Consider the following 18,725-nt stretch of genomic DNA (forward strand, 5'->3'; position numbering starts at 1 on the left):
ATAGCACCTGGCTGGCACCATTTACATTTCAAATCATATGTTTGTTTTTTATCCAACAATGATGATATACTTCCACCACACTCGCTGAAAAGAGTGAGGGCCACTTCAGTCTCTTAAGCACTCCGGCAGAGCTTTCAGCGTGGCACTTAGGACTACTTAGCAGCTTCATATTTCAAAAATATGTCAGGTGGGCCTGACCAGGAGGAGGCTGGCCCCTTGATGAAGTGGGCAATGAAAGAATTCATGCTGGACGTCTCTCAAGGCAGAGCTATGGTCCATTTGGAGAGTCACGAGGGGCTTTTGTTTTTTGGCGTGTTCGTGTTATGGTGTAATGTACCATGTGATGTGATGAAGAGCATTGTTGTTGCTATTGTTACCGAGATTGTATTTGGGTGTTGCAAGTGTTCCTGAAATAAAACCCGACCTTAAATCTTCATAAAACGCACGTGTGGACCTCGTGTGTAACATTCGCACCGCAGGAACAAGGAACGATTTTAGTTCTAGGAACTCCTTTTGGAAGTACTGATTTAGCTCCTACTTCAGAGTCGGTCTAAACCAGCACTATAGGAACTACCAGTGACTTTAGTGTACGCTGATTGGCCGAACGCACGCGAAACACCAGCACCCGCCATTAAAAAAAAAAGCTGTGTAAACAGGCAGATTATAGCATATAATAATATTATATATTAATATTAATTTATATAATTAATAATATAAAATAAATGTATAATATATCTACTCCAGAAACTAACTCTACGAACATGGAAACCAGTGATATATTGGCCTCTTAATCTTAACGCTAAGGAGAAATTCAACACTACTTTGAGGGGACCAAGCCAAACATGATTATGTTTTTTTGCTCTGCTAGGAACACTGGACATCAACCACACGGCATACGCGAATGCTTTTTCATATACTGTCTATCTATGTATAACTGTATATATAACAGACAGGACTTGAACTTGGAGAATGCGCTGTTTGATTGCTCAAGCTCTGGCTGGCATTTTCAGTGCAGTCAAAATAAAGGTCCGCCGCGTCGTCAAAATAAAAGTCACAACAACAAGCGCGGTTTACGTCTCTTCAGAGTTCCAACTGGCGGTGCGGATGCAACCAGGACATTTTTCCTAAGAGAACCATTAGTTCTCAGGGAACCAGCCTGGTGGCTGGTGGCTAGTTCCTAGAACTAAGTTCCTAGAACTACACGGTGCGAAAGCCCCTATGTTCGAACTTCCCCTAAAATGTCCTCAAAAATGTGACACTGAAATGTTTGTCTATGTACAAATTTATGGCATCTCTCTGCTGTATGGCTGAGCTCTTAAATGGGCAGAATATTGCATCAGACCGTAAATAATTTAAATATATAGTAATGCACATGGCTGAAAGTCTGTTCATACCAGCATGAATGTTTGTCACGAAAATTTGGGCAGATGTTTGCATGCAGTTTGCCCAAAACGGGCTAACTGAACATGAAAATTAAATCTCTGACAGTAGGTAGTGCCTTTAGAAAAGCAGAAATAGCTTCGGATCACAAAGCGCGATGCAGCGTTCAGTTTCTGACACCTGACTTTCATAGAAAATAAAGTAAATTAAAAGTAAAAAATAAATATATATTGACGTTGATAAACAGAAGTTCAGATTTGTGTCTTCGCTATACAACGGTAAAGAGACAAGAGTGTTGCTTGATCGCCACCAAGTTGAACATTTTTATATAACAGCTGCAACTCTAGGCATGTGGCCAAAATCATAATTCTCATTGTTTGGCCAACTTTATTCGCAAAGCTGTGGAAAAGAGATTAAGGTTTCACTTTATTTTGACGGTCCCTTTAACACATTCTATTGACTAAGTAACTTTGCACCTATATGTCTACTAACTCTCATAAGAGTATAAGTAGACTGGTAGGCCTAGGGTTATAATAAGTTGACATGTAGTTGCAAAGTTACTTATAGTCTGAAGAATGTCTGTTGGGGGACCGTCAGAATAAAGACTTAGCAGATATTCAGCAGACAATCTACTAATAGTCTAATGAGAGTTGGTTGACATGTAAGTTTCTTATAGTCAACAGTATGTTCAAAAGTGACCATCAAAATAAAGTGTTACCGAGATTAGAACACCTCTCAGTTAAAAAAATAAATAAATCTGTTTCATTGACGCCAAGTGAATGTTTCGGCCTGAACAGATGCATTAACAGCCGCTCATACAGATTAAAATGTTTATCGCACAAAATTTTCGCACTGAACATTCATCTTGGTGTGAAAGTGCTGGAAACATCATAAACAGATTGTGTGGACATGCAGTTAGTTAAAGTCATAACATGTAATTTAGAATCCGTAATCTTGATTTGGCATTTATAAATGTTGCAAAAGCACGTCATTAATTATTGTGTACTGTATACAAATATATATATTTGAATGGACCAACACATTTTATCATTAACTGATATCCGTGCCTCCCTCTTGAATAGCACCGGCGCCACTGATAGTAACATGCACAATAAGGAAAAAAGGAACTAGATAGACGTGAAAGGAACTTGCCCTGAATAAGCTCCGCAGGTGTGGACAACCATAGATGTGACAGTCAGCTGCTCAGACCTGCCATCAGTCATTTTGAGCAGTTCTCTGTGTGTTTTTTTATGCAGTGCGAACACCTGTGGAGCGAACCAAGCCAAAGTCAACAGTTCAGATTGGAAAGTGAGATGACTACGGGGCCACAGACCCAAAACAAACTTGAAGAAAAACAATCAGCACACAGGCATCACAGCCCATCCCATCCGTGTGTTTCCAGCCACATGCGTTACACAGAATTCAGGATCACAGATACTTCTTTGAAAGCGCTTATAGGCGCAGGTGGGACGAGGTCTTTTGAAAGGTATGCTTTACTGTGCTGGAGTAACCGGACCCGGTTAGGATCCTGCTTTCAGTTGGCTGGATGGCATGTGCAGGAAGTGCAGAGGGAAGAATACACCTCACACACATGAAAAGGTGCTCTGATCTGTCCCACAACAGGCACACAAGGTCTGACCTAGATTCCCCCTATCCTGAAAAAAGCTGCTCTGCCAAGTAAGGCAGGGTGGGAAGGGCTGAGCCGTGGCGCGTAGCTTTGCCCCATCTCTCTCTCTCCCTCCCTCTCTCTCTCTCTCTCTCGCGCGCGCTCTCTCTCTCTCTCCCAAACATGGGCGGAGTGTAGTGTGGCCTTTTCAAACTCACCCGGCTGGCAAGCAGACTGGCTTTTGGAAGCAAGCAATGCTGTTTTGAACCGCTGCCAAATGAGACAGCCTCTGCCGGCGCAGCTGAAACTTTTTACAGCCTCCCCTCATTTCGACAGGAAGAGACACGGGGAGCAAATTTGTAGGAGAGGGGGGAAAAAAAGGGCGAAATAAATCTTTGTAGCGTCTGCAACTAAGGCACTGCATCAAGGATTTCCTTCTGTGCTTTCACGCTCCCCTACTTTGGCAAGGTGCCATTCGAAAAGGTTTAAAAGTGATGTTTTTTTTCTCTCTCTCTCTCTCTCTGCAGGGAGTATTGAACGGGGAACGGATGTGCTAGGAAGTGAGGAGTTCAGCGAGTTCAGTAAATGAGAAATATGTAAATGCATCAATAACAAAGGGACTGTGACGTCACGCGCTGTGCTGCCCAGGACAGTGCCTGCGAGCAGACGGGACAAACGTGCGCACATCTGAAAAGATGCCATCTGCGTACCATAAAGAGGATGCCTGTTTTACATCAGAACTTTCTTGCACAGGAAGATGACCATGTGAAGTCTGTCGCTGCAACGACTGACACGTTGTAGTAACTTCCTCTTTCATGGTAAGGACTTGACAAACTTCTAGTGATATGACTCCGCTGCAAACTGCGATAACTTCTCCAGTGCTTATTTTAATACCGTTTTGCCACTCTTGACTAAATGACTGCATGCAAAGTGCAACTTGGACGATGGTGTCAAACACATGGCAAGTCATAAAACCAAATGAATCGGGCAAGTGGGATCAGCCAACTGTGGTGTCTTTCAAGGTTCTTTGAGGAAGTACTACGGACCACTCATGTCATGTTTTCCTGATAAAGAGATCCAAAACGCAGGCAGTGGTAGAACAGCCTCTGGATGTGTGTAATGATTACCGAGGACTATAACTGGAAGGCTCAAACTACCTGGGACAGATGCCAAATGCTGACAAAGGCAATCATTGCATTCTCAGGGGCGAGCAAAATCAACTCTTCGTCCTCTCGCACTTCTTTTGGGAGGGTTATTTATATTCCTCGAGAAACCACCGAAAGCTTTGACTAATTGCTGAAGGAGTCGGTCACATGCTTTGGCTAAAGGGCACCAAAAAAAAATCCCGTAAGTATTGACCAGTTCTGAATCTTTCTCGCCTCTTCTGTCGGGACCTGCTCGGCTGATCAAGTTTTTCCTTTAAATAATCAATTCTGACCGCTTATTTTCCAGACGTCTGCTTGCAATAACTGTGACTGGGGCAGATGGGTACAAGCTGACTCTCTTGCATTCCCATAAATACAAGTTTGTCATGTTTTTGCATGCTAGTCTAGCAAAAAGCTGTGCCTTTATGGACACTCTGCTTTTTTTTCTGCTTGGCAAATCCCTCTCTTCTTGATCTCTGCGTTCTTTTTCGTTTCTCAGTCCCTTTCTTTCTCCACCTCCTCTCTCCCTCTCTCAGCTTCTGTCTTTCACTTCGCATCCTGTGCCAAAGTGGGCAGGGAGAAAGAGCTCGTGGTGAGGCGGGTGAAGCGGAGGCCGCTGTACGTGCTCTGTCTTCAGCCACAACCCCGTGGAAGAGCATGTTTGGTGGCAGCACGTTTGTAGGTCTCTCTCCCCGAGACAGGCGTACTATGTGCACGAGTCTACCTCTTCTCGCCGCCATGACCCTGCCTTGTGTTCTTTGACGTTGAAGCCTCTAGTCTGCAGGTATTTCGTTCTTTCTTTTCCCCCGCTTTCATACTTTGTAATATTCCACTGATTATTCAGTCCCTTTTTAAGCAATTCTCTTAAAGCATCATTGTCGATTATTTTACCCAGCTGCTCTGGCTCTCTTGTTCACTGTTGTCTTCCTCTTGTAAACGTGTCCATGCCTCGGATTCCGCCATTTCTACTCCGCTAAACGACTTTCGGACAAATTATTGTTGATGTCCTTTTGATAAATGTTTTTTGGTTCAATTCTTCTTCTTTTTTTAAATGAATTTAGGTAAGAAGTTATTTTGCAATTTGGTTCACATTCCTTCGTATAGCATGCATGTTCTCTTAGTTTTGGGTCGTTTTGGGCAGTTCATTTTGGGGTTTAAGTTTTTTTTTAATGATTTTAATGATTTGAACATCCAAATTGTGTTTGGCTGCTGCCTTAATGCTTTTGGAAGGAAAATAACACAGTGATATTTTTGGATATGATGGCAGTGATTCATGGATGGCCTATAAAATGCCTCTTATGTCAAATATGAATTGGACATCCCTCACATTTCTGTACAACAATTACCTTTTATCTTTGTCGACTATATTACTGCCAGCTTTTTATTTTTATTCTATATCTCTCTATAAAAAAGTGCCCATGAGGGCTTAGCTGCGGCATATCATTTGCATTTAAGAAAGCATGAGTAAAGTTAACTTGCATGTACAGTACAAGAGCATTTGGTTACTTGTATGGCATTTGGTATTGATATAATCAAATTACTTCTTTTTATATTCAGATGGTATTCTATTAAACGGTTGGCTTGTTCTGTTTGTATTCGACTGCCTTTTTTCCTGTTGCATTTGCAGTGCAAATTAGATGAATGCCAAAATAAACCGAGTGGGGCTAGTTTGGGAAAGACACTAATTAAACTTAACCGTTTGGGAACTAATTGTATGTGTTAATGACCAAGTTACATTTGTTATGCAGATAGGCAGAAGTAAGTGATCGAACTGATTTAAATGCTAATCGGATATTACATACAGAAAACAATAAACAGGGGTGTTTAAGACTCATTTAATATTTGTTATTGTAAACTGATTAAGTTTCAGTTATTGAACGTAACATCAGAGGGTGGTTACAATCCATCGATATGATACACTTGATCAACTATCTTGTTAATTTTTTGTGCATTTGTTATGTTTGTGAAATTCACATTTAATTCCTTTAAAACAGGCTGGACAATTGATGGTATCTGCTTTCTCTAGAGTAAAGAAGGTCTCTTTTTTCTAACAAGGACATAATAACTAGGACCAAATGACACCAGTAGACCACCGAAATTAAACATGCATCGATGCATATGATTTAAATCGGATTCACATCTTTTACAAAAAAATACAAAGAAAGATTTCAAGATGGCGTCGACATGCCACGTGTTTGTGTACTGCTGTATTTTACGAGCGACTTTTTAATGCAGTCTCTTTAATTAAAATAAATGCAAACATTTTAAACAAATCCTTATTTAGCAGAATATCGGCTTTCATGCAAACAAAAAGTGGAAAAGCTGTGAAAAATGGTGGAGTTAGGTTGAAATAACACATGATATGCTGATGTTTGTTGTTTTAGCTATAGAGCAAGGATTTTTCTTGGATCGTGTTCTTTTTAGTGCTTTATTACTCGTCAGCGGAAGGAACGAGGGCAGGTAATTTGCTGCTTTGTACAGTAAAACAGAGAAGTTTGCGTATACATGTTTATTTTGCTCAGAGACAGAGAGAGATGGCAACAGGAAAAAAGTGGCGTGAGGGAGGGAGGAAAGGAGAGCATTTCCTCCACCCCCTGTTCTCCTCAGATGAACTTATCATGTAGCTTCATATTTTCTCTCCCTCACGCTCTTCTCCCCCCCCCCTTCCCCCCTTCCCCCCTTCCCCCCTTCCCCCCTTCCCATACAGCCTCGCTCCCTCCTACATTTACTGTAGCTGACGATCAGATGCACCCTGGGCCCCGACCCCACATTAGCAAACAGGAAGTTTCAAAACAAACCGAGTTTAACCCTAAACACGCTTACATTTCACTGCACACACAATCAGATCTACAACTTCATGCTAGAAAAGACAGAATACAACACCAGTTTTGAACATTTTGACTTCATATTTAAAGTTTTATTTGGAAGACGTGTTTATAACGAAAGTGTTCACGGTGGAAAATCCACTGCAGGTGAGAAAACACTGCTGTCCGCCTCCAAATGCACAGACACGCAGCATATGCTCAGAGCCTATTAGTTACACGGCCCCAGACGGGGGCAGAGATCTAAGTCTAATCTGCAAGGTCTTTCTATAAACAAGGCAAAGCAGAATCCTTATCGTTGAGTTTCGATGAGTAACAGCAGGCTCTCCGGAGACCGCGTGACAGAGTCAACCAAGGTCAAGCCAAGCCCAACTTCCTGTTTTTTGGGGACCGCTATTTTTGCAATAAGGGCGTTTCTTTCTGGTGTAGGTTGATGACAGGGGATCATAAGCTGAATGATTAATGACATTTTCGAAGAGTTAAAGCTTTAAATGGCTCAACTCTTTTGAGCAGTGTGGAAGGAATAACTGAGGTAAACATCACAGGTTCAGTAAACAGGAAGAAATGCAGTTCAGGGTAATACTGCGCTATTTATTGTGTACAATGATTCATACAAACACAAAGCATGGCATGCTTTGTGTTAAATAACTTGTGCAACAGTTGCACTAAACGATAATATGCTAGATATGGACTCACGAATGCTGAGAATGCTGATCAGCTGCACAAACAAAAGAGATGAGAAGATAGTGACAGTACTATTAATAGTAAAAAATGAAAACATCTATTGTTTGTTCATAGCGTATCTTGTATTTTCTTTCTTTTCTTTTATGAGATTTTTTTTTTTACGAAGGCTTATTTTCTGTAATGTGGACGGCGAAGGGATTTTCAACGGGGAAGCTCCCCTCCTACGTTAAATTAATGCTGCACAAAGGCATTGTCTCAAGTTCCGTATTTTTTATTCTTGTAATTGTGGCCTCTTAGTCTTCCTCTGCCAACATCCCCCACCCGTCAACGCTCTACCCACCACCCTCTTCTCCGTTCATTGAAATTCAGCCTGGCATACAGGCACTGCCCCTTTCTTGGCACCAGACTCAGGGACTCGGCGACAGAGAGGAGGGGAGAAAATTTAAATGAAAACATGAATATGTACCAATTTCTCAGTGAGCTTGTGCCAAAAACGTTTAGCCGGTTTCATTGGATCTAGCGCAAGATTATCGATAGCCATTTTCGGTGTACAATTCGAGCAAGTATCCTAACCGCATATGGTCTTGGCAACCATAACGCAGTGGGAGGCGTTCAGAAGGCTAATTGATTTGTCTGTTTACCACCTGCGATTGGACGGGCACAAGGGCTAACGGCTGTGTCCTTTGATCGCTAGGTAAGATAGAAGGCCTTTTGTTGATCTGATTTCATTCGTTTACCTCTTTTCTGAGTTGCAAAACAGGGAAGCAAGATGTTCCTTTTGTGACTATAAAAAATGCTTGGTTTATGATTATGCCAAGAGGTGGTATGGTATAGCTGATGTGTAAACAAATGCAGGCAATTAAAAATGGCAGCCATTTATCGAGAGGCTCAGAGAGGGCTTTGTTATATTACCTTGAGAAACCGGTTTTGTCATGTATGACAGAGATTATTTTAACAACTGCAATAATAATGTCTCTGTGATGTTTTTCATATATTAGAGACGCAGGCTCTGTTCCAAAACCTATTGAGCCGCCTACGTAGGGAGCGTTTTAAGGCATCATAGGTGCACTCCCGACTTGAAGGCGGTTCCAAAAGGTAAGATACTTCGCTTTAGCCAAATTGTAAGGCATTGCATGTATCGCAATCCCAGAATACACTGCAAGTTCAGTGAAAATATCACACCAAGATAGTGAGAGAAACGTTGATTAGAAATAAATGTCATTATATAACAAAATGTCTGGGGTATTTTACTCAATATTTTAGTGTGTTCTATCTATTTTTTAATCTGTACAAGAGTAGTATGAAATTAGCTTAGCAACATGCTAACAACAAAGTCGACTTACTCTTCCATATTTGTATGATCCACAGAGTTGCTGCCTTCCACAGTACTCACTAATGTGGTCCATAATAATTATGATGCTGCGTATGATGTAGACTGCAAGGCAGTTCACTAGGTTTTTGAAAAACATCATTAAATTTGCAACTCTGCACTCAGATAACGGTGCTTAATACATAAATGTATAATACCAGGTGAAGTCTCTCAGAAAAATGCTTTAGCATTTTTTTCACACGATGTCACAACATTTATTAAATTATTTTGGTTGCTAATCTGGAACCCCATATGTAGGCTACAGAGTAAAGCCGATTTAAAATGAATAAACATGGTGAATTAATAACATAAGACACAAATGCCTGCAATGTATTACATGCAGATTTGTTAGTGCTAAGTTGCTTGTCCTAACACTATGACTTTGTGCATTCAGATAAGAGGCTTGCTGTTTAAAAGTCAAGCATTCGGAAATGCTTTTTCTCTAAAACTAATCAATAACCTCATTTGAATGCCATTATATAATCTAGTTTTGTAAGAGACTTGTTAATTGTTAACGTTAAGCTCTTATGTTATGTTATTGTCATGTAATTTTAGTAACAGTGATACTTTAGTATTATTTATATAATATAACAGTATTTAATTATTACTTCAAGTACTATTGTACTTGAAGGACTATAGCTAGTACTTCAACTTATTTATTTCAGTTAGTTGCCAAGGCAACATTTCCTTTGCCCAGGGAATGGTTTTTAAGTTTAGGTTTTCATCTATTTATATTTACTAATATCTATTTTTATAAATAGTTGAAGTTTAAGTTTACAGTAACACTATTTAGAAGACGTGGGACAAACCTTATATTGTTTCTACACAGATGGAAATGATTACATTATCGTTTATAAAATTAGGATACTATGTTCCATTCGCTCTGAAATTAATGCGTTAGTTCATCCAAAAATTATAATTGTCATTAATTACTCCCCCTCATGTTGTTCCAAACCAGTCAGACTTTTGTTCATCTTCAGAAGACAAATGAAGATTTAAAGTGATTTCGGTCTTTGATTCTGCCATTGACAGCTATGCAACTACCACTACAGGTTTTAAAAAGTTCATAAAGAGATCATAAAACTAATCCATATGAATTTAGCGGTTTTCTGAATACACTCGATTGCTTTATATGATGAACAGATTAATTTAGGGTTTGATTCACATATAAACATTGATCAGCGAACATAAACAGAAGCCCAACCGAACCTGGTTGATGCGCGAGAACCAACCTCTTGCTGAAGCTCAAACATGCGGCGTAACACCAGAACGAACCTCATTGGTTTTTAAGGAAGTTCAAACGTGCTGCATAATGCAAGAATGAACTTCATTGGTTCTTGCAGAAGTTCAAACGTGCTGCGTAACGCAAGAATGAACTTCATTGGTTCTTGCAGAAGCTCAAACGTGCTGCGTTACACGAGAATGAACCTCATTGGTTCTTGCAGAAGTTCAAACGTGCTGCGTAACACGAGAATGAACCTCATTGGTTCTTGCAGAAGTTCAAACGTGCTGCGTAACGCAAGAATGAACCTCATTGGTTCTTGCAGAAGCTCAAACGTGCTGCGTTACACGAGAATGAACCTCATTGGTTCTTGCAGAAGTTCAAACGTGCTGCGTAACGCAAGAATGAACCTCATTGGTTCTTGCAGAAGCTCAAACGTGCTGCGTTACACGATAATGAACCTCATTGGTTCTTGCTCAAGTTTAAACGTGCTGCGTAACACAAGAATGAACCTCATTGGTTCTTGCTGAAGCTCAAGCGTGCTGCGTTACACGATAATGAACCTCATTGGTTCTTGCTGAAGCTCAAACGTGATGCGTAACACGAGAATGAACCTCATTGGTTCTTGCAGAAGTTCAAACGTGCTGCGTAACACGAGAATGAACCTCATTGGTTCTTGCTGAAGCTCAAACGTGCTGCGTAACGCAAGAATGAACTTCATTGGTTCTTGCAGAAGCTCAAACGTGCTACGTAACACGAGAATGAACCTCATTGGTTCTTGCTGAAGCTCAAACGTGCTGCGTAACGCAAGAATGAACTTCATTGGTTCTTGCAGAAGTTCAAACGTGCTGCGTAACGCAAGAATGAACTTCATTGGTTCTTGCAGAAGCTCAAACGTGCTGCGTTACACGAGAATGAACCTCATTGGTTCTTGCAGAAGTTCAAACGTGCTGCGTAACACGAGAATGAACCTCATTGGTTCTTGCAGAAGTTCAAACGTGCTGCGTAACGCAAGAATGAACCTCATTGGTTCTTGCAGAAGCTCAAACGTGCTGCGTTACACGAGAATGAACCTCATTGGTTCTTGCAGAAGTTCAAACGTGCTGCGTAACGCAAGAATGAACCTCATTGGTTCTTGCAGAAGCTCAAACGTGCTGCGTTACACGATAATGAACCTCATTGGTTCTTGCTCAAGTTTAAACGTGCTGCGTAACACAAGAATGAACCTCATTGGTTCTTGCTGAAGCTCAAGCGTGCTGCGTTACACGATAATGAACCTCATTGGTTCTTGCTGAAGCTCAAACGTGATGCGTAACACGAGAATGAACCTCATTGGTTCTTGCAGAAGTTCAAACGTGCTGCGTAACACGAGAATGAACCTCATTGGTTCTTGCTGAAGCTCAAACGTGCTGCGTAACGCAAGAATGAACTTCATTGGTTCTTGCAGAAGCTCAAACGTGCTACGTAACACGAGAATGAACCTCATTGGTTCTTGCTGAAGCTCAAACGTGCTGCGTAACGCAAGAATGAACTTCATTGGTTCTTGCAGAAGCTCAAACGTGCTACGTAACACGAGAATGAACCTCATTGGTTCTTGCAGAAGCTCAAACGTGCTACGTAACACGAGAATGAACCTCATTGGTTCTTGCAGAAGTTCAAACGTGCTGCGTAACGCAAGAATGAACCTCATTGGTTCTTGCAGAAGCTCAAACGTGCTGCGTTACACGATAATGAACCTCATTGGTTCTTGCTCAAGTTTAAACGTGCTGCGTAACACAAGAATGAACCTCATTGGTTCTTGCTGAAGCTCAAGCGTGATGCGTAACACGAGAATGAACCTCATTGGTTCTTGCTAAAGCTCAAACGTGCTGCGTAACACGAGAATGAACCTCACTGGTTCTTGCTGAAGCTCAAACGTGCTGCGTTACACGAGAATGAACCTCATTGGTTCTTGCAGAAGTTCAAACGTGCTGCGTAACGCAAGAATGAACCTCATTGGTTCTTGCAGAAGTTCAAACGTGCTGCGTAACACGATAATGAACCTCACTGGTTCTTGCAGAAGCTCAAACGTGATGCGTAACACGAGAATGAACCTCATTGGTTCTTGTAAAAGCTAAAACGTGCTGCGTTACACGATAATGAACCTCATTGGTTCTTGTAAAAGCTAAAACGTGCTGCGTTACACGATAATGAACCTCATTGGTTCTTGCTGAAGCTCAAACGTGCTACGTAACACGAGAATGAACCTCATTGGTTCTTGCAGAAGCTCAAGCGAAGCTTCAAAAGCTCAAACTTTGAAGCATCAAAGTGGTAATCTTTATTTGTGAAGATGAACGAAAGTCTTATATGTTTGGAAAGACACGAGGGTGAGTAAATGATGACAGAATAAATTTTTTTTGGATTTACTAACCCTTTCACAGCATGAAAATTTAAATAAATCAACTGTGTTATTTTATGTTCGCATTTGTCTATGATCAGATTGAGCTTCAATACAGTATCAGTATTTCTTCTTTTGGAGAATAATTTATGTTCATCTACTTAAGTGTAACTTTAGCAGGCAATTAAAGTCACATTCCAGTCACTTAGTGGAAATCCCCTTAGAGTACAATACTGTATAGTTGGAAAAGTATTGTGATTATTCATATTTACGTTTTGTGTCATTAGAATTTAGCTTTTGAACATTCTCTTTGTCCTGAAGTGCTATGCAGAACAATCACATGCAGTTTTCATAAAAATCATGATTATGTGGGCTCATTCATGCAAACTATTTCCTGAAGTCATTGAATAAAAGTGTTGATAGACATATTCAACTGATAAAGCCACCAAAATGCTATATAAATATTGCTGCAATATCTATTTTATGGTATCTTATGATCCTCTTTTCAGTTCCACCCACACTGCCAACGCTGAAAGCAACAGATAATCTCTAATACTCTCTTACAGTAAATACCCATGTCGCAAAAATAAGGGCTGTTGTGTCTAATTTGCATTAGCATTAGCATTACATATAAAAAAATTAACTAAAGAGGACATTTACATATGAAAAAATCAAAGCGCCACTAAAACGGACTTAAATATCTGGCAAAGCACCAAAAGCACTGGTTAGTCCCCATCAAGGCGATTACCACACATTGGGGAACAGAAGGGCAGACTAGTTCCCCGTGTAATCTAAAAATCCAAATGTCACATCTGTCAGACCATATTAGCATATTTCATGGGTGAGGCATCATACGTTGTGCTAAAGAAGCAATTCTACTACAGAATAGCTGGCATAACTACACGGTAAAAGCTATGACAATGTTGTTGTTGTTTTTTCTTTGATTGTATCATATAAGAAAATTGTGTGTTTTTATTGATTGATAAAGCTGAAGTTTTATGTTTGTGAACATGTTTGTGAACATTATAACTATGAAAAATGAATAAAGCGCCTTCACTGATAAGGGATAAAGATAGTTAAGCTTGTGTTGTTGCACAGCTTATGACTGACCTGACCTTTACCGAAAGTTGGCACAGCAGTCATGACATGCCATCTCTCAGCTTCTGCCTCTTCTTTGTGTTCCAGCAGACAGTGTCGTGTGCCAAAACTTTTCAATCACCCCCCCCCCCATACAGCATGTGTATGCTAATTAGCTAAGAAGACTTTTGTATGTTAACAAATTGCTGAAAGTCAGAGAGATTTGCATGTCTATTTATGCAAAGCAGACATGCTCCACCTATTAACGCCACACAATAACTGCTTTTACTGTCAGTTTGCAAATGTTTTTGCATGTCCTACTTGCTTGATCAAGGTTGGAAGTTCAAGAATGAGTGAATAATAAAAAAGAAATGTTGCATTTAACAGCAAAACTTTAACATTCACAAATTAGGAACTGAAATAGTTGCATGCTTGCATGTTAGAATGCTGATATTCAAAGATGTTTGGGTTTGTCACGCATGCTAACATGCTAATGGACATGATGTTTTGTTGTGTAATGAAAGAACACTATTGATCCGAGGAGGAATCTTGGCTTTCTAGTCATTATACTGATGCCTGAGTCCCCCAGTGCATCGAGAGGGAGACCCTTACTAGCCTCTGAGAACAGTGAACGTGTGAATGGGTTTTTCAGGCACACCTCACAGAGGTTGTAAGGAATGCACAGCACTCGCACCCTAAAATGGCCGAAACGCCGCCATTTTGTTTTCCCACTATTTTGCTGTGCGGAATAGCAGAATCAGCTTTGTCAAAGCTACAGGAGACAGCTGGGGAAGCCATGTTTTACATCGTGTGTTTACTTCAAAAGCGTAGCTTACGCAATGTTGTCTCGTTGGAATGAGCTCAGATTTTGGCAAAACGGGCGCGAATTCCTGGCGAAGGATCAAGCCTTTTTTTTCTTCATGATCCAATGCCAGCCTCGCTAGAATGAGTGAGTAATTTAGCTTTGGCTTTCAAAATTAGCGCTTCCCTTTTAGCCTGCATCCCGGTTCAACTCCTCACAGTTCCCTGGTCTTTTTTATGTTTGATCGTTTTTCCGACTCAAATAAGCACCGCTGACTCGAGTCTGGAGAACACACATGCTGAGCTTTCAACTACTGTTGTTTTTCGGCAACTACATAGAAATAAGTAGCTCTGTGATCTATGGCAGAACCATTCGGGTTATGTGACTGAATGACTGAAGTCAGACCGTTGAAGTCTTAACATAGATTGACGATGTATTGACACCTTGCATTAAATAATACAATATGACACCAAGTGGCATCCGCAAACAAATGCTGCACAACCTTTTCTCAGGACTAACTTTGATTTTCTGAGCCATTTTTTACCAGCTGGTGTCAAGATGATTTGTAGTCACATTAACTATGAACATGATGCACTAATGTTTGACAACCAGAAAGTGTTTAGATGCTCTTGCCGAATTCCAACCATTGTTAAAAAAAGAAGCACATTTAAGTACAGCATACTTAAAAAAAAGAGTACTTATTACAGATATAATAATATCTTAAGTGTGTACTGCTTTAAATGTTTTAAGACACTAAACTGCATGTTATTTACATTTTACATTTACATTAGTACATCTGCACATCTTCTATTGTCTTTGAAATAAAGTTAAAGTTACTGCTGAATGTACTGACAAGCATTTATGGTCAACTAAAATATACATTACTGACATTTCTATTGAAACTTTTGTGTCATGTATTTAAATATCGCAATTACACTTTTAAAATGATGAAGCTATTTATATTAACTTTAAAAGTAATATTGAATGAACCACAGTCATGATAGTGTACTCTCTCTAAATGCACTTAAGTGGCCTTTTTTCATTAATATAATATTATCTGCAAGTACTGGTTTTAAAAAATAAACTGTTAAGATTTAAAGTACACTACAAGTGCGCATTCAGCACGGTTAAACAGAATATTTTTTTTTTACAAGGGTAAATATACGTGCTCATATTGTTATGTGTAGTACAGCTACAGCGAAAGTTTGACTGTATAGTTGTGCTAACCATCTTTTATCTCTCTCTCTCTCTGTCTCTCTCGGCAGGAATGAATCCAGCGGTCTGCTGTCTGACTGGTTGACGCCTGTTCTGCTGTCCTTGGGGCTGAGGTAGTAGATTGAATAGTTGTGGAGCACGGTGCTCTCTCACTGAGATAACTATACAATCTACTGTCTTTCCTAAGGCGACAGCCAAATCATCCGCAAACAACACGGACTCGCTTGACACAACCACCTCACGCACTTCCTACAGTCTGCGGTCGTCCAATGATTCGGAGAGGATATTACAGAAGTATAATGGGTTGTGACTGATGTTTCATGTTGACAAGTGTGTCGTAGGAAGTGTGCACTTTGGTGTCTGGACAGGGTGAGGTAGTAGGTTGTATAGTTTGGTGGGAGGGATCAAACCCTGTTCAGGTGATAACTATACAGTCTATTGCCTTCCTTGTGGTACCAACTATCTGCCCACTAGTTGAAACTCCCCGAAGTTTATAGTTCGGATATAGTTATTGTTTACGGTTATCGTTCTTGGTGTGAACGGGACTTTAAAGCTGCATGTTTGTGTGCATTGTGTAACAGGCCTAACATTTTACCTAACAAGCCTGAACAACATCTGTGTGTCTGATGCAAGCTTAACATGCTGATCTAGCATTACATATGAAGAGAAAAATCAGATTAAATGAGATTTACTGAGCTCAGATTTATGGCTTTATCGATAATTTAGCTTTTTCTGTTGGCTTGTGATCAAACAGGATTTTCACACATCATAAGAGGAAATTCAGTTTCAAGCAGACAATATATATGGCCTTGTTCTGTGAATGGAAAGATATATAAATGCACAATGTGCATTAAATGTTCTTGTTCTATGAATAAAATAGTTTTATTCTCAACATATTTGTGACTTTCTTTTCATTTTAAGTTAATGTTGAGCAGTGTGTAGTTATCTTGTGTTTAGCAGAAGTTAGAACTTAAAATATACTGTCTCTTTGTTGTGCAAACCTTATAAAAGGGTATCAAACAAACAATGTATATAGTATTTGTAGGCATGTACAGTACTGTAATTTCAGGAGCCTTCATTTGCATAAAGGATCAGAGCTCCTAATCATGTAGTATGTGAATGCAAATGATTATTGAACCGCTTATAAAATATGGTTTTATGTGTGAAAATTAAATTTAAAGGTACATGTACACTGTAACTTTTGGTCCTTTTAGCGATTAAAAAACAAAACCGCATTAATTATACAGAAGAACGTTGTTTTGGTTGTGCTTCGGCTCTGTGTGACTGTGCGGAGGAATATGGTTATCTTACTGCTCATAAAACATTCACTACTCGGCTTAAAAGATAAAACTAGTTTAGATGGAGAGGATCTCAAGCTGACTAGCTGAAGATGTTACTGTATCTTTACCCGTGAATAGACACGGTACGTCCATGACAATACATTCCAGCACAGCGCTACAACAACCATAATGAAATGAGCCTTCACAATAGATAACGCACGGAGGGGTTCAGCGAAAAGAGGAGGCGTTTTCCGGCGCAAACGTTCCCTGGTGCTATTTTTCAGTTTCAGAAAACAATTCCGCCACTGACCAGGAAAACCCTAGTGGCGCGTTGCACGTTAATCATATGCTATTTTAAGGGTGCATGCTTGGCCATTATGTAGCGTGTGCACAACGCGCATTTGCTTCTCTCATCTAAACAGACGCAGCAGTTTTCATTTTTGCAAATCATACATTATTACAAGGAAAAATATTAACACACGAGGGAAATCATTGTTTTGTCCATGAAGATGTTTCCCTCCTTACACATTTACCCAAATTATTATACGCCTGTTTAACCAAAGCTGGGTGGGTTTCTCCCATCATCCCCATACAATGTCACTTCTCTGTGTTTTACGGCCCTGACGAGAACGGTCTCCTCGGCTGTGAACCGCTTCTGGCGTGCGCTGGCAAATCCGTCGTTATAATAGCAATCCGCCATGGAACAAGCGCGCCGGCTCTTAAAGGGAATGTGAGAGGACGCTCTGATTGGTTTATTTCACGTTACGCCCAAACCACACCTATGAATAATGAAGCTACTTCAGACCAACCCATTTTAGATTTGCTAAATGGGTTTTACTTGCGTTCCGAGTTTGATACTTGTGTTTCAGATCGTTAAAATAGGGCCCTATATATATATATATATAACATATTTCTTAGAACATAGTATATAATAATAAATTGTATACTGTACAACAACGACACACCAGCACTGTAAAGCTAATTAAAGCAAAACTCTAAAGGTCAACATCCTCAACCCATAAGGTTAGTCATATACTGTACTTCATTTGATAGACTACCCTCATAAACCTACCAGTTTACTCACAAAGTTGGTTGGCAACAAAACTGTTAAAAAACTGTGCACAAATATAACCATGTAAACATTGGTCTAAGGCATGTTACAGCTGTTAACCGAACACATGAACCACATCAACAACATAACAATGGCATCCAATGACACTAATCACACAAATATAGTAGGCTATATAGTGTATAAACAATACAGTTCAGAGACAAACTTTTTCAAATGAAACGAAACTGTACTTTTGTAGTCAAATATGTGAGAACATTGTAATAGTAACTTTGAGCGGTAACTCAATTGTAATTGATTTATTAGCTCCCTTTTTTGTCCTTGTTTGTCCTTCACATCAATAACTGAGAGTCTATCCTGTTAAATTTATTTTATTATTCACACAGTGATGTCTGGGAATGTACTTTTACTGTTTTACACCATCAATTACCAGATGATAGTTTTTACTTACAAAACACAATGGCCTGGTTTCACAGACAGGGCTTAGATTAAGCCAGGATTAGGCCTTAGTTCAATTAGGACATTTACATATCTTTTATAAACATACCTTAGAAAAAAACATTACTGGTGTGCATCTTGAGACAAAACAATGGCACTGACATATTTTAAGATGTGCCAGTGCAAGTTGCTTTCAGTTGAAACAGCTCAAACATGAATTCTAGTCTGGGACTATCTTA

At 39.9% G+C, this 18,725-nt stretch overlaps 1 long non-coding RNA gene across 2 annotated transcripts; it reads left to right on the forward strand.

The window, feature by feature from the left end:
- Positions 1 to 3,187: 3,187 nt before the first annotated feature.
- On the forward strand, positions 3,188 to 16,593 carry LOC306985814. 2 transcript variants are annotated; one of them, XR_013794865.1, is made up of 2 exons: positions 3,188 to 4,915; positions 15,750 to 16,593. It is a non-coding gene; the product is annotated as an uncharacterized lncRNA (long non-coding RNA). The 2 variants fall into 2 exon arrangements; XR_013794866.1 differs by having other exon boundaries at positions 3,224 to 4,333.
- The last annotated feature ends 2,132 nt before the right edge of the window (positions 16,594 to 18,725 follow it).

Source organism: Phoxinus phoxinus, assembly GCF_949152265.1.
Source record: "Phoxinus phoxinus genome assembly, chromosome: 18".
Lineage (NCBI taxonomy): Eukaryota > Metazoa > Chordata > Actinopteri > Cypriniformes > Leuciscidae > Phoxinus > Phoxinus phoxinus.